The 13362-nt window shown below is 42.6% G+C and overlaps 1 protein-coding gene across 1 annotated transcript in view; it reads right to left on the bottom strand.

The window, feature by feature from the left end:
- LOC141381944 (tripartite motif-containing protein 16-like) overlaps window positions 1-13362 on the bottom strand; it is an 89114-nt gene that overhangs the window by 42826 nt on the left and 32926 nt on the right. The window lies entirely within an intron of this gene.

Genomic DNA, 13362 nt, shown 5'->3' with positions numbered 1-13362 from the left:
TCAATCTCTTCTGGAACCAAAGACAGCTGTTTACATCAGACGGCCTTCATCCAAACAAACTTGGTACAAAGGTGCTAAAGGACAATATTTTTTTCTCCCTCAATCATCCATCAGCTGTGTATGCCACTGAACTGAATTGCAAACACGCACCTAGCAAATGTCCGGATGACCACAGGACCTCAAATCAGCTCCTGAGTGGACTTGTGGCTGACGAATCACCCAAGGACAGTGATAATGCCATGCAGCCAAAACACCCAATGTTGATAGAGACACTATCAGTTGCCCTCTGCTCAACACAGGCAGACTGTGACGCATCAGAACAGCATCAAGGCTCGTCACTCAAAAATGATCCTCAGGAAAACATATTTCTGCAAACAGGATCTCCAGATGCACAGCCTCTGTCACCGGACACGTTCTCATTGTCACAATGTTCACCACTCTTGGGTTTTTCAAAAAAGATAGAGGAACTGGTGTATGCTGGAACTAAACTTTCACACTCCATTGCCGCAAGCCCCCAGTTACCAACCAAAAAGCGGCCTGCTCCACAACCACCTATGAGCCCACCTGGAAGAGCCCTCCGATCACACCGCCAGGGCCCAAACAACAACGCCCCATCTTCAGCTGGTGAACACAAGAGCTCTCTGTGATGTGTGTCGGGGACCTGCTTAGATAACAGTGTCTTTATCAAATGTTTTCAGAACAAGCAGAAACCCAGTGTGTCTGTAGCTTTCTCTAAGCAGATATGTGTTGTGTTAAGTGACAGAAAACCAAAGACTTCATCAGGCCGTAAAGCAAATCATTCAAATCTGGTGTCTATAAAATGTAGATCTGAGACTACTATAGAAAAAACAGCTAAAACTGTTAAGTTAGCGCTTTTAAACATCAGATCACTCAACAATAAGTCTCTTTTAGTCAATGATTTTATCAACACAAATTGCCTTGATTTTATGCTTTTAAATGAAACTTGGCTAGATGACAGTTGTAGCACAGCAGTTCTGAATGAAGCAGCTCCTTTAAACTTTGACTTTTTGAGTGTTTGCAGAGAGAGGTGGAGGCATCGCTGCCCTGTTTAAAGATGTGTATGAATGTAAACAAGTGTCATTTGGTGACTTTTTGTCTTTTGAATATCTGAGTATAGCACTAAAAGGTGCTCCACGCATCTTACTGATCATTATCTACAGACCTCTAAAATATTCTCAAGCTTTTATTGATGATTTTACAGAGCTGTTATTAATTGTAACCTCTGAATTTGATTATTTTAGTATTGCTGGGGATTTTAATATTCACATTGATAATCCAGAAATCAATGCTGTAAAAGAACTGATGACTGTTTTTAACACTTTTGATCTGACTCAGCATGTTCAAGGAACCACACACAATCGTGGACACACTCTTGATCTACTTATAACTTAGGGTTTACACATTTCATCGACTGTTGTTAAGGATGTGGCACTATCTGATCATTTCTGTATCTCTTTTGATATATTGATCACTCCAGCTATTAAAGACAGATCTGTCTCTGTCAGACAGAGATGCATAAATGAGAACACCGTGAGCAGTTTATGAAGGCCATATCGCTAGCACCAAGTATATCTGCAGATTCTGTTGATTCTCTCCTTGATTTGTTCAATTCTAAAATTGAGAATGTCATAAATGACATCGCTCCTGTTAAAGTCAAGAAGATGACTGGCAGGCAAAAGGGATCTTGGACAAGGTCACCTAGAGTACAAATGATGAAAAGACAGTGCAGAAAAGCTGAGCGTATGTGGAGAAAGACGAAACTAGTAGTCCATTATAATATCTATAAAGACAGTCTTCATGCCTTTAATATGGAACTAAACACTGCTAGACAGACTTTCTTTTCAAGCCTTATAAACAGCAACTTAAATAATGCTCGCACACTCTTTGCAACGATAGAGAGACTCACAAACCCCCCCAGTCGGATTCCAAGTGAGCTCCTCTCTGAAAGCAAATGTAATGAGTTTGCTCATTTCTTCACTGATAAGATTAATAATATCAGAAAGGCAATCAGCTCATCCAATCAGTCAAGTTGTGTCGATATCAAACAAGCTCAACCACAACTTAAGAAATCAGACATTATGTCTGATTTCATGGCAATTAACAGCAAAATCTTAGAAGAAATTGTGCAAATTATGAAAACATCAACCTGCAGTCTTGGCACGCTCCCCACATCATTCTTCAAAACGGTGTTTACCTGTTTAGAAATGGATCTTCTAAAAGTGGTAAATGCTTCACTTCTCTAAGGGATTTTTCCAACCTCATTTAAAACTGCAGTTGTTAAACCCCTCTTGAAGAAGAGCAACCAGGAAAACACCCTATTGAGCAATTACAGGCCAATCTCAAATCTCCCTTTCATTGGCAAAATCATTGAAAAAGTTGTTTTTAACCAGGTTAACAAGTTCTTAAACTTCAGGGGGTGTTTAGACAATTTTCAATCTGGTTTCAGAGCACATCACAGTACAGAGAGCGCTCTTATAAAGATAATCAATGATATATGCCTAAATACAGATTCAGGTAAAATAACAGTGCTGGTATTGTTGGATCTCAGTGCTGCATTTGACACTGTCGATCACAGCATACTTCTGGATAGGCTGGAAAAATGGGTTGAGCTGTCTGGGACAGTCCTCAAATGGTTTAGATCTTACCTTGAAGGTAGAGGTTACCATGTCAGTATAGGTGACCATAGGTCGAGGTGGACACCCATGACGTGTGGAGTCCCACAAGGCTCGATTCTGGCACCTCTCCTGTTCAACCTTTACATGCTCCCTCTGAGCCAAATAATGAGAAAGAACCAAATCTCCTACCACAGCTATGCTGATGACACTCAGATCTACCTAGCCTTACTGCCTAATGACTACAGCCCCATTGACACCCTCTGCCAATGCATTGATGAAATGAGCAATTGGATGTGCCAAAACTTTCTTCAGTTAAACAAAGAGAAAACTGAAATGATTGTGTTTAGAAACAAAGATGAGGTTCTCAAGGTAAATGCGTACCTTGACGCTAAAGGTCAAACGACAAAAAATAAGGTCAAGAATCTTGGTGTGACTCTTGAGTCAGATCTGAGTTTCAACAGTCATGTCAAAGCAGTCAGTAAATCAGCATACTATCATCTCAAAAACATAGCAAGAATCAGATGCTCTGTTTCTAGTGAAGATTTAGAAAAACTTGTTCATGCTTTTATCAGCAGCAGGGTGGATTACTGTAACGGACTCCTCACTGGTCTTCCTAAAAAGACAGTCAGACAGTTGCAGCTCATCCAGAACGCTGCAGCAAGAATTCTAACCAGAACCAGAAAATCAGAGCACATCACACCTGTCCTCAGGTCTTTACACTGGCTGCCAGTTACATTTAGAATAGATTTTAAAGTATTATTAATGGTCTATAAATCACTAAATGGCCTTGGACCTAAATACATTACAAATATGCTCACTGAATACAAACCTAACAGATCACTCAGATCATTAGGATCATATAAACTAGAAGTTCCAATAATTCAGTCAAAGCAGGGTGAATCTGCCTTCAGCCACTATGCTCCTCACTGCTGGAATCAGCTTCCAGAAATGATCAGATGTGATTCAAATCAAGACTGAAAACACATTTGTTTAGCTGTGCCTTTACTGAATGAGCACTGTGCTGCGTCCGACAGATTGCACTATCATGTTTTTCTCTTCTTCTTCATTCTTTTATAACACGTTTTACCTGTTTTTGTTTTGTTTTTACGCATTTTTATTATTTGTTTTTATTTTTATTTTACTTGTTTCTTTTATTCTTGTTTATGTAAAGCACTTTGACTTGCCATTGTGTATGAAATGTGCTATATAAATAAACTTGCCTTGCCTTGCCTTGCCTATTTATTTGGTTGCTCAAGCGTAAAATGAGACAGGAGCTGTTTACTCGCACGCGCTCGTCAGAATCGGCAGGCTGACGCATGAGCTCCATTAAATATACTGGGGTAAAATAAATGCTCATATTATAAAGATATGGTGATATCACTCAGCTAGTGGAGATCGCTTATTTTTAAAGAAAACAGACCTTAAACGCACTGGCTTTTGCATTGGCAATCAATTCGTCTGAAGCGCTTAACCCAGGTTACTGGCAAATTAAGAGTCCTATTAGCATGCTTCGGCATATACCCCATTGTGATAGTGATTTTGAAAGTAATAAATTGCTTTGTAAACATTATAATTAACATTTCATGAGTCTCCCCATGCAGTAAGTTGAGAAATTATTTGTCTATGATCAATTTTAAACATATTAGACGATAAGTTAGTTTTATACAGAGTCATGTTGTACACAACCATTTTTGGGCTTGCTGTGTAACAAATACCAAACATTTTTAACAATTTATAAAATTAATCACTTGCATCATGTATGAGGCATAGACATATATATTGTGATCATGATTTTCGAAAGTAATAAATCGCTTTGGAGACATTATAATTACCATTTCATGGGTCTCCCCATGCAGTTGAATAGAGCGCTTGGACCCGGAAGCCGCTTCGCGTGAGGTCACACTCATGAGCGGACAGGCTTGTTATTCCTAAATTTGGCGCGCCGAGAGCAGGGATTGCGGGCGCTACTAAGTGGAAATGTTCCGTGCGTGGGGGGTGGATGAGGCCGTAGCGGAGACGTGCTCACGCTGCCATGGCGAATTGGCCGATGGTGGCGCTTCGCCTGTGGAGCGGTGGCCTGGCACTCGCTTGATCTGGGCCGGTGGTTTCCAACTGGGGAGCGGCTCAGGTTTGTTGCCGGTGTCTGGAAAAGCGGTGGCGTGGCGGGCCTAAGTTAAGACCGCGGACTCTGTTGATATGCTCTGCCGAGTGCTGATGCGCTGGACGTCGGCTTGGAGTTTGCAAGAGGAGCCGTGTCCTCCTCATGGAAATTTGCTGTTTGCACAAGGCTACAGCGATTGGATGTGCCAATGCTAAAGTCGAGAGATGCTGCAGGTAAGACAGCTTTGGTATATATAGGCGTTGCTCAAAAACTGATTTGATGATGGGATAATTGTCAATGAAGTATTCGATACTGAAACTTCTGCGCATGCTCCTCCCGAAATTTGTATACAAACATCACTTTGCAACTATTGCACTGTTGGCCAGAGGCTGGACACTTATCTCTTTTGGTTGGGTGATCACCACCGCAGTTGTTACAGTTTCTTATGGCTTTTGGGCCTATGCTGCTTTCTGTGTGCTTTGTTTTATAATGTTTGTTCTTTCCTGTGAATGCCTGGTGCACCGCATGGGCAGTGGCAGATGTCCTTTGGAGTGTTGCTAGGTCTTTAGTTTGTTGTTCAGTCTGTTCATATATCTGACATGCTGATATGGCTTTATTTAAAGTCAGTTCTGGACCATGCAGCAGTGATTTTCTCAGGATATCACTTAGTATGCCACAGAGCAGCCTGTCACGATTAAGCTCATCCTGTAATGCTCCAAATTTACGGCTTTTTTTTCGCCATTTGGCGTTTTTTTATATGACTAATATAGGATTCAAAAGTCTCACCAGGTCTTTGTTATCACCTGTTGAACTTGTGTCATTCCATTGTGATGTTTACATGGGGAGCGCAAAGCTCGCAAAACTTTCTCTTTAAACACTTAGGGTCTTCGCTGGACTCAGCCGGTGTTATAATACTGTCATTTTCACCGGGTACTCTCACCTCTTGTGCATAAACAAAGGAACATTCGCGTTCAATGGCTTCGGGCCCCGCAAGGTTGAGCAGAATGAAAGCTTGTGTGAAACTTTTCCAGCATAGACAAAAATCACTTTCGCGTGCAGTTGTACTTCTGACACCATAGTTGACTCGGAGAACTTGCATTAAACTGCTAGAGAAGCAGGGTTCAAACTAATCAGTGTTTATTAACAGCGGGCACAAGAGACACACAGCAGCTTCACTTAGTATCGACGCACATAGATACTGAATGACTGTGTGACTGAGTGAGAGTGAGGTAGAGGGTGAGGAGCTACACAGAACACTACAGATCCCATATACACACTGTCATAAGGATCAATGCACTACACTAACAAAAAAATACAAGGCACTTTGTAAAAATGTATCAAAATCTTAAAATATTAATTTAACAGTTTAATTGTTATTTGAAAATTTTTATTTGATTTAATTTTATTATTATTTTTATTTTATTATTTAGCACTGTAACGTCACTGGTTCGAGTCCTGACTGGGCCAGGAGTGGTGTGGGTTTCCACCGGGTACTCCTGTTTTCCCTACAGTCCAAACACATGCGCTATAGGGGAATTGAATTTACTAAAATGGCGTGGTGTGTGAGTGTGTGTGTGAATGAGAGTAAATGGGTTGCGGCTGGAAGGGCATCCACTGCGTAAAACATATGCTGGACTAGTGGGCGGTTCATTCCGCTGTGGCGATCCCTGATAAATAAGGGACTAAGCCAAAAGAAAATTAATAAATTAGTTTTATGACTGTCTGGACTTGGCGGACTCGGATGTTAGGGACTCGGACTCAAGTCCGACTCGACCCTTTTTGGATTCGGACTTGGACTTGTACTCGACAGGTTTAGGACTCGGTCTTGACTTGGACTCGACAAAGGTGGACTCAACCCCAACTCTAGTGTGAGGTTTTCAAGCAGGTATTTTGTCACATTTTAATGGTCTTTGTAGTGTTTACCAGTGTTTCCCAAAGTAAGTGAAAACTGGCCGGTGGTTTCTAATGTCGGTTAAGCTGCACTTTTTTCTGAAGTATTGGCTTTCTTAATTTTACTAGTGCAATTCTCCTCTGATCTAAGTCCTATTGTGTGGTAAAAGCCGCTTTGTACTGGTGCACATTGATTATAATCATATGAAAAATAAAAAGGCAGCTTCTGTCAGTGGAGCAGATCTATGAGCTGCAGAATGTACAAGAAAAATATTTACAACTATTACAGAAAATAATGATATCTGTTCAGAATAAGAGGAGCTTCAGTTTAATGAGAACCTATTTAAACGAATTCTGGCTCTACATGAGGCTAGACATAGGCTGTGCTGTATAAAATGAGTTGCTATTAGAACTTGTTTCAGAGTTGGCCAAACTGAAGAGGTCTTTTGCAAAATAAACTGATTTATTAAAATAAAATAAAAACTAAATGTGTCCCCCTCTCTTTACATTTACTGGTAGTGAATGACTTCTTCTTCATAGACATGATTGTTCTACTCTACAAGCTCTATCTTCTGTATGTTTTCACCAGAGTATGTGAGTGGAGAAAAGTATTTTCTATCAACAGAAAAGATGTAATGAATGCTCTGCTGGTATATCACAAACCTGTCATAAAACTGCTCCAGTCATTGTTATAAAGGTGATGTCTTGATCATCTGATGTTACCTCAAGGCTTGTCTAGTTTCAATTTCTCCATCTCACTCACAGTAAGTAAAGAGTGTTTTAATAAGTAAAACTGGCCTCAGTTCAGTGTATCCTGTGTCAGACTATCTGAATTATCAGGCTTTGCTGAAAGGATGCATATTTTACCATCAATGAGGGACAATAGTGGTCACCTACTAAAGATAAAGTGAGTCTCTTAAGATTTTCCTTTTGGGGACAGGACGCTGGCGCAACCTGGCTGCCGCTTCTCTACTGGATCATGCTGATTTTGCAGTTCATGTATATTGCATGCTTAACTTTTTTTTGATCTTGTGGCTCTGAAACATGCTGCACCGCGAACTTTTATCTGAATTGAATCTTTATTTTCTTTTTATGCCAAATTGTCTACCTATTTTCGCCCCCTGGCACGTCTGTTGTGTTGTGTGGCTAGCATGAGGCTATGCTACGTTTTTACCTCCATGATCCTGTTTTTTTTTTTACTTTTGAACTTTACCAACTTAAAAGCTCTTTGCTGCCTGATGCTGTGTTCACACCAGACGTGGAATGCACGGATAAATCGCGCTATTTGCGCGTAAATTGCCGCATGAACATTTGAGTTTACTCGCTTCAATCGTGTGTCAAATTCACTTCAAAACCGACGCGTATTCGCGTGATGGGCAGGGCTTCTCTCTGCCCGGTGACTCTAGCTTCATAGCTAAATGGCTAACATGGATTTTATTAAGAAAATAACAGAGTTAATGTGCTTTATGGAGACTGAAAAACAGCGTCGATACGTTTAGGGTCCTGTCTGAGTCCACTACATCCTTTCAGAGGTGCATCCAGTTCTGTGAGCTCATAAACTTCTTTAGAAACTGAACCTGGATGACAGAGGCTTTCAGCTGTGCTTCTGACTGAGCCCAGCCCAGTTTGATGACTTGTTGTCGGTGTCGCCTGGAGGATTTCCCCCAGGACACCATCAACAGGTTCTACGTCACAATCACGCCCCCACAACAGCAAGCTCCTGATTGGTTATTGCGGGGTGCGAATAGCGCGATACGCGTGAGGCGAATTGAACGTTTGTGCGTTCGACGCGCTTATTGAGCGTTTCGCGCGAATCTCTCGAGTTCGAAAATCTGAACTTCAGCGGACATTCAAACGCACAAACGTTCAATTCGCCTCATGCGTATCGTGCTATTTGCTCAGCGCAATTCGTGTCATTCGCTCCACGCCATTCGCGCGTAACGCGCCTCAGGATGTCTATTCGCGCGTTTGCATTGACTTAGTTTTTAAACTAATTTCGAGAGGAGCACGTGATATAATTGACAGCAGCTGGCCACCTACCTACACTCATTAGTTAGCCAATCAGATCTATCCTAACCCACTATAAGTAGCCTAGCTAGACATTACTCCCTTATCTTCGTTTTCCGAAGAAACAAACGACAGGTCCGCTCTAGCTCCTCCAAAGTTACTCACGGACAAAACGGATCCTCCACATCTCCTACTATTCTTCAACTACAATACTACACCACCTTTACTACCATCGTCAGCAACCACAAAAAATCACAAAAACAACAACAACAGCGACGGCGGCGGAGATCACAACAGCATCAGCGCAGCTACATACAAGAAAGAAAGCTCCGCGCTCCATGAAACACCAGCCCCGTCTTAACAACAACCAGCCCAGCAAGAAAGTCAGCTCGAGACCGAGGCTCCAACAAGAGGCCGTAGGCCTATCCACTCCAGCCAGATCACAATGCAATCCCCAGCTCTGCTACGTACCTTCTCCAGCATCATCATGCGTCTCTCATATCCAACAACGACTGTCACTGAACTCCTCCAAACTCCTAGACGCCGGGACCACAATTCAAAGCCGCTGCATTAAACCCAAAAAACTTGCGAATCCACTGCGAACTTCACCGCCACCCCCAGAACATAACACGCTCCTGCCACACCCCCTATCCTAAACAGACATTAAACCCGCAATCTCTCCGCCTCCCTGGAGAATCAAGGAAAGGATTAAAAAGCAATATTGGATTTGGACATATTGCAGCAATCATAATTCTAAACACGGATAAAACCAATCTCCCGGACAATAAAGCAACTCTTGGGAATCCCACCTCACCTTTTCCAGCCTGCAGCTCCCGATTCCAGTGCACACTCCAGTCCTCCTCTTTCAGCGATCCTTACCACCTACGGGCTACGCACCCCGCCCCTCTACCTTGCGTATCATTGCTTTTTCCCCTCTAATTTATACAAGCTCGCAGCTACTGCGGCGGTGCATACGCCGTCAGCCAAGTGCTAAGCCTAGTGAAAACAGAAATTACTTGTCGACTTTTGTCAATATGTTTATGCTTTTACTGAATTACGTTTGTAACTGACCTAATTTTCTGAATTTCTCATTCCAGATTTCGTCTACTGGAGCACAGCCGATCTCAGCGCTCCCTTCCCATAACCTCACTAGCCGTCCAGAAATCTAAACCAGAAATCACAGAGCAATTCCCTGTTAAGCACATTTATACCAGCCCTACTGAAATGGGCATTAGAACGTTTCTAAAAACGTCTAATAATGGCTCTTTCATCTCCTCACAATTCTGCCTTTTTCAGCATTAACAGCATGATTCTGCCTAATGAAGATGCTTAAATTATCACTTTATAAACCAAGCAATCTCTCTAATCTAGACGGCTGCAACGCTCGGTTGCAATCAACATTACACCCACCACCCGATTTCCGGCAATCGGAGGTCATAATAATATTTTGTAGTCCGTTTAACTTTCGGATGCAGAAGTAGCCCACACATTTATGCTTAAAAACAATCCGCTGGATTTTCGCCAATAACTACGGCGTTTGCACGTAATTCATCTACAAGTTTCCTGTTTCTCTCTCCCTAATATCCCCCAGCTAAACTAGTGACCGGTTTTCTAATATTTGCATTCTCATCGCGGAAGAACCTCCGGCTTAAGCACTCTATAAAATTCTTAAGCATCAATTTGGAGTGATAGAATTTCAAGCATTAATAAGCTACTTGAATAAATCGACAAATCAGTCCCCTTTTATATTCTGGAAGAAATATCACGTTAAGCATAAACTGCTCTCCATCTTAGAACATCAAACACACATGCGCATTATCCCGCAGGGATGCCTTTTCGTCACTCACCTACTTCATCTCGCAGCATCAATCTCTGGAATAGAAGAGAAATGATCTAAATCCGATCTTGGCCGTAACAAACTCTGCCCGAAGGGCGTCGCGCACCAGAGGCGCCGACGGCGTGGTGACGTGGCGCGCTTACGACAGAGAATAGCAGATTAATGCACACCAGACACACGCATTCATACTTTATCAAAATAAACTTATCAATTATACAAATAGCGCTCCGCGGCACGGCAGAATACGAAGTGTCATGAATTGTGGCTGGGCACTACGGACAGCCGCATTGTCTTCCATAGTATTTATTTCCTTCCTGTGAAAGTCAATGGTTACAGGTTTTCAGCTTTCTTCAAAATGTTGTCTTTAGCGTTTAACACGGGAGTCACCAACCTCTGAAACTAAGAGCTACTTCTCGGGCACCAATTAACGTGGAGGGCTACCAGTTTGATAAACACTTCTCAAATAACAAATTGCTCAATTTACTATAATTATAATTTAAGTTTTGGTAAAAATTAATAATATTCATCCAGGTGAAGTCACTGATCATGTTATGATTCTCTCAAAGTTACCAACAATGATTCAACAGGGTAGGAAATACCCTGTAATTAATATATCAATGTGTAACACTATTTTATTTATCTTTGCAAATATTTACATTTTTAAATGATTACTTCTATATTAGAGAAAGCTTACTTGTAAGTGGCGTTATGGTGAGCTATTTTTAGAACAGGCCTGTGAGCAACACACGAGAGCCTCGTGGGCTACCTGGTGCCCACCGTAACCATGTTTGGTGACTCCTGGTTTAACAGAAAAGAAATTCATAAAGGTTTGTAATCATCAGGTGGAGCTTAAAGCATGCGACCTGCTTATGCTTTCCTTCCTTAAGCGCTGGAATAGAAGCCATTCATTTATTAGCTATCCAATTTCACCCTCAGTATATCTTTTTTACACAGATGCTGCCCCCTCCGTGGGGTATATTATCAGGGCCGCCGATGCGCTTCTAACGGGCAATATCGTCAATACATTCTGGAAAAAAGAAAAAAAAAATACTGTTGTACATGTTCCTAGTTGCATAGGAAATCGCTGACTCTCTTTTTGCTTTATTTTCAGAAACTGGTATCAGAAGCAGAGCCGCAGCTGACTCCATCTCTCCTTTTAAGATGACAATCCCATAACCACAGCATACACAATTTGCGTCAGCATTCATTTATACATTTTAAGTTACCCCAGAACACCTCATCAGTTTCTCACTGCTCAACACATCCACACATTCCGATCAATAACATTTTTGGTTTCAAAACACCTTAAAGTCATAGGACTATTCAGGCTTCCCACCAGATTCATAATCCAGTCACTCATTCAGAATTGGAGCCGCCACCACAGCAGCACACAAGGGCTATCGTAACAACACATACAAACACTAGGAAGGTGGTCTCCCGACGCCTTCAAATCTTATATCTGACTCAGCCACAGCCATTTCAGGGAAGCTCAGAGGACCCTCACCAGCAGACGCAGTAATCCCAGCGGCCAAGGGCATGGGCCTAGTCCAGGGAGAGAATACGACCCAACCATACCAGCTTCCCGAGGGCAGAGGAACTACCCAGTCTCCCAAGGGCGCGGGCATGACCCAGCCATCTAGCTTCCTTTCTTCCTTCCAGCTGATTTGCACTCAGCCTTCTCCCCCTTTTCACTCACCTAACTCCAGCAGGAGTTCTCTCCCTGCCCAGGCCCCCTTGTCATTCCATAATGACATATAGTATAGCACTATTTATTTTTCTCTCTGTTTGATTTTATTTATATAAATTTATATCTATATGCACCCACGCATATAAATATGAATTTATATATAGTGCTGTCACCGTCACGCTCTGTTCCCGCAGGAACACCCCCAGAGCACCTATACCGCCCGTCACCCTCCAGTAAGAGTCTTCACCTCCCCCTCATCTTTCCCGACTCCTACCGGAGCCAGCTAAATAGCTCACCCAACCCCAACCCCGAGCTGTGACACGAGTCATGTCACCGACCCTCCCCGGCCCTAGCTTTTATTTATGTTTACTTTTGTTTATTTCTCACACTTATCTTTTATTTTTTAAATTTATTTATATATGTGTATATATATATATGCACACACACATATAAATATATATTTATATATAGTGCTGTCACCCTCAAGCTCTAACTCCCGCGGAGTTAATCCCGAGCACCGGACCCCTGCAGGGGTCATCGCCCAACTGCCATGTCACCCTCCAGCTGGGGCTTCACCGACCATTCCTTTTCCCGACTCCAGCTGGAGATGGCACATACAGCTCTCTCTCCCGCAGGAGAGCCAAGAGCATCGACTCTCGCAAGAGTCAGTAAAAACGCCCCACCAAGGCCCTAGATTACCCCATTATATATTTATATATCTATATGTTTCATATAAATATATAATTATATATAGTGCTGCCACCTCCCAGCTCTATCTCCGCAAGGAGTGTTCCTCGAGCAAATTACTCCTTCGGAGTCCCCACCCCCCCTGCCCCCCTTCACTCCCCTCTCCAGCCGGAGTCCTTCCTTCCCCTTCCCTTATAATGACTCCAGCAGGATTCCCGCCCACCCCATGGCTCTGACCCCCGCAGGGGTCTCCCCGAGTCTCTACTCCAGCTGGAGTATTCACAGCCCAAGCCAACTCTGCTCGGGTTCCCGCAGGAACCTGTTTCACCCTTTGCTCCAAAGGAGCCCCTTTACCTTTTCTTTTTCAAATAACTATATCCAGCAGCCGGATATAGCATTTCAAGCCTTTTGGGGAGTTTCTTCGAATACACGGCTGCTGTCCCGAGCTTCATGCATTTGGGGAGCTCTCGAGAACCACCTGATCTCGTACTCCCCTCACATGCTCTATGGACCTGGC

The sequence above is a fragment of the Danio rerio genome, chromosome 4 (genome assembly GCF_052040795.2).
Source record: "Danio rerio strain M-AB ecotype USA chromosome 4, GRCz13ab, whole genome shotgun sequence".
Lineage (NCBI taxonomy): Eukaryota > Metazoa > Chordata > Actinopteri > Cypriniformes > Danionidae > Danio > Danio rerio.
The sequence above is the reverse complement of the archived record's forward strand: the minus strand, read 5'-3'. Positions and strand labels throughout refer to the sequence as shown.